The following is a 3,378-nucleotide window of genomic DNA, read 5'->3' as shown; positions in this document are numbered from 1 at the left end:
GTCAATAGCAATATACAAATCAACACGATTAACATTAACTACAACGAAATTGAAATTAATTCTTATATACGTCAATCCAATCATTTTCCTTCAGAATGGACAGCAGAAAATCGTGAATTTTATTGGTTTACCAAATTTATTTTAAAATATAGCGAAATCACTGGCAATCAAAATGTATTTTTTTCATACAATAAATTTCCTTTTCAATGGAATGATAGTAGTTTATGTGGAGCATTTGCCGCCTATTTTGTAGCTCTAGTCTTTCGCAGCGAAAATGTATTATATACAGATCAAATATATTTACCTTCGTTGTGCAGATTGTTAAACCATTATTTTTTTGAAGTAACAACGCTTCATGCCTCTTCACTAGTTCAAATAAATCTTTATTCATTTTTTCAGTTTATTAAACACGAACTTTTTCAATACCTTGATAACACTGCTAAACAACTGTTTGAAAAAGACATGCAGTTGCATTTTTATATGAAAAAACAGGAAAATACATCCTTTCGTAAATATCATAATGTAATTATGGAGGGGGGTTGGTGCGGCGCGGGGCCCCCTGCGTTAGCCACAGCAGGGGGTGCGCCAGTGCTGCGCCTGGACTGGGGGGGGATCGGTTGATCCTCTTTTAGGAGAGAAGAAAACCGAAGAATTTTTTTTATTCCCTGTTTTTAATGGGTTGAGTGATTTATAAAAGGTAGCTCGTTAAAAGTATGGTGACTAGGAGGGCAATTTAGTGATCATTCTAAAGTATTAGTCTTTTCAATGTCTAAATTATTTCAAGAAATAAATTTTTCTTCTGAATAAAGAGCATCAAAAATTACATAAATAAATCAAACCACTCCTATAATAGAAATAATTGAACCTAAAGAACTAATGGTATTTCAAGTAAGTAGGCTATCTGGAAAGTCTGCATATCTTCTAGGCATTCCTGCTAGTCCTAAGAAATAGACTTTAATTTTTGATATTAATTAAAATGCAAAATATAAAAAAAATACATGTAATTAAAATATAAGAATAAATAGAATTTAAATAAATTTTACTTGATTTATTTGAAATTATACCTATAATTTTATTAAAATAAGATGGTCCTAAACTTTCTAAAATTTGATTATCTATAAGTTTATAAGTAATTTTATACCCTAAAGGACTTAATTTTTTAGAAAAAATGTAATTTATTAAAATATCGAAATATCAATTATTTATAAAAAATAAATAAATACTTCTAAAATAATTGACAAAAATAACGTTTCAAGTCTTATTTAAATTAGTAAATATTATTGTAGCTATAATAATTCCCAGTATACTAAAAAAAAGAGGTAGTAATTTACTAATATTATAAATCATATTAGGAAAATTATCTTTTATAATTATGAATTGAAACATGTAGCCAGAAAAAATAGAAAATAATGTTAATAAGGTTAATGAAATAATAATTTTATAATCACTTTCATGAATATTAGAAAAATTGTTTCTACTTTGCTGTGGGTTGTTAATAAATGTATAATAAATTAATCTTAAAGAATAAAAGGCTGTAATAAACACAGCACTAATGCTAATTCAAACAGAAAAAGATAAAAAATTTGAAAACAATGCTACTTCAACAATTAAATCTTTAGAATAAAACCCTGATAAAAACGGTAACCCTAGTAATGCTATAGATCCTATAATTATAAAAACAAATACTAAAGGTAGAAAATTTTTTAAAGCACCGTACTTTCTCATGTCTTGTTCATCATTTATAGCATGTATAATGGATCCTGCACTAAGAAATAATAATGCTTTAAAAAATCCATGATTTATTAAGTGAAATAAACTTAGATCATAAAAAGAAAAACCACAAATCATTATCATATAACCTAGTTGACTGCAAGTAGAATATGCTATTACTTTTTTTAAATCATTTTGAACCATTCCTAAAGTATATAATGATCAAGATTAACACAGTAGATGAAAGTTCAAATACAGGTGACATTCTGATAATTAAAAATACCCCAGCTGTAACCATCGTAGCTGCATGAATTAAAGCTGAAACTGGTGTAGGCCCTTCCATTGCATCAGGTAATCACATATGAAACCCTAATTGGGCAGACTTTCCTATGACTCCTAATAAAATGAAAAATAATGGAATATAAAGTATAGAAATATTATTAGTAGTAGAAATTATAAATATATCATTAAATTCAAATGATCCTGTAAAAATTCATAAATATATTATTCCAATTAGCAATCCGATGTCTCCTAGTTTATTTATAACCATTGCTTTAATTGCTGATTTATTAGCATGTATTCTAGTGTATCAAAAATTAATTAATAAATATGAGCATAATCCAACTCCCTCTCATCCTATAAAAAGTTGAATTAAGTTTGAGCTCGATATTAATATAATCATAAAAAAAGTAAACAATGATAAATAAGAAATAAATCTTGATAAATGAGGGTCGTTTTCCATATAAGAATAGGAAAATAGATGAACAAAAAACGAAACAGTGATAACTAAAACTAGCATGTTAATGGTTATTAAATCGAACTTTAGATTAAATGAATTATTTAATAACCCTAAATTAAATCAATTTAATAAATTATAGTATAAAAAGTTATTATTAAAATTAATTTCATAAAAAACAATTCAAGAGTTTATAAGTGTTATAATGATAATAACAAAAGAAATCAATTTAGTTCCTTTATTACCAAAAAATCTACCAAATAATCCGCATAATATGCTACTAAATAAAGGTAAAAGAATTATAATTAAAATCATGTTATAAATTTAATATATAAATTAAGAAAGAAATAAAAAATTTAGGGTTTAATAAATAAAACAATGTATAATATAAAATAAAACCTAAATAAATAAAATTCAAATATAAACTATTTTTATTTAAAGAAATAATATTATTTCAAGAGACATAAAAGTTATTATTTTGAAATAAAAGTATTTTTACTATTCTTAAATAAAAACCTATTCCAATACAGGTAATTAATAAACATAAACATCCTGCTATAATATAGTTATAATTTATTAAAGTAGAAATGAGAATAAATTTATTTAAGAACCCTAAAAAAGGGGGGATTCCTGCTATAGAAAAAATTATTACAACTAAAGCAATTGTTAAAATTTTATTATTCATTAGGTATCCGCTTAATTCTATAATAAATTCTATATTATTTTTATATAATACTAATATCATAATTATAAATAAGTTTGTAAATAAATAAATAAAAAGATATAATAAACAAATTTCAATGCCTATTATATTATTTAAACTTAATGCTATAATGATAAATCCAAAATTAGAAACACCACTATAAGCTATTAACCTTTTTATTTTAGTTTGATTAAATCCAGCAATAGTTCCTATGATTATTGATAATGTT

This window comes from Hydra vulgaris, chromosome 01, assembly GCF_038396675.1.
Source record: "Hydra vulgaris chromosome 01, alternate assembly HydraT2T_AEP".
In the NCBI taxonomy this organism is placed as follows: Eukaryota; Metazoa; Cnidaria; class Hydrozoa; order Anthoathecata; family Hydridae; genus Hydra; species Hydra vulgaris.
The sequence above is the reverse complement of the archived record's forward strand: the minus strand, read 5'-3'. Positions refer to the sequence as shown.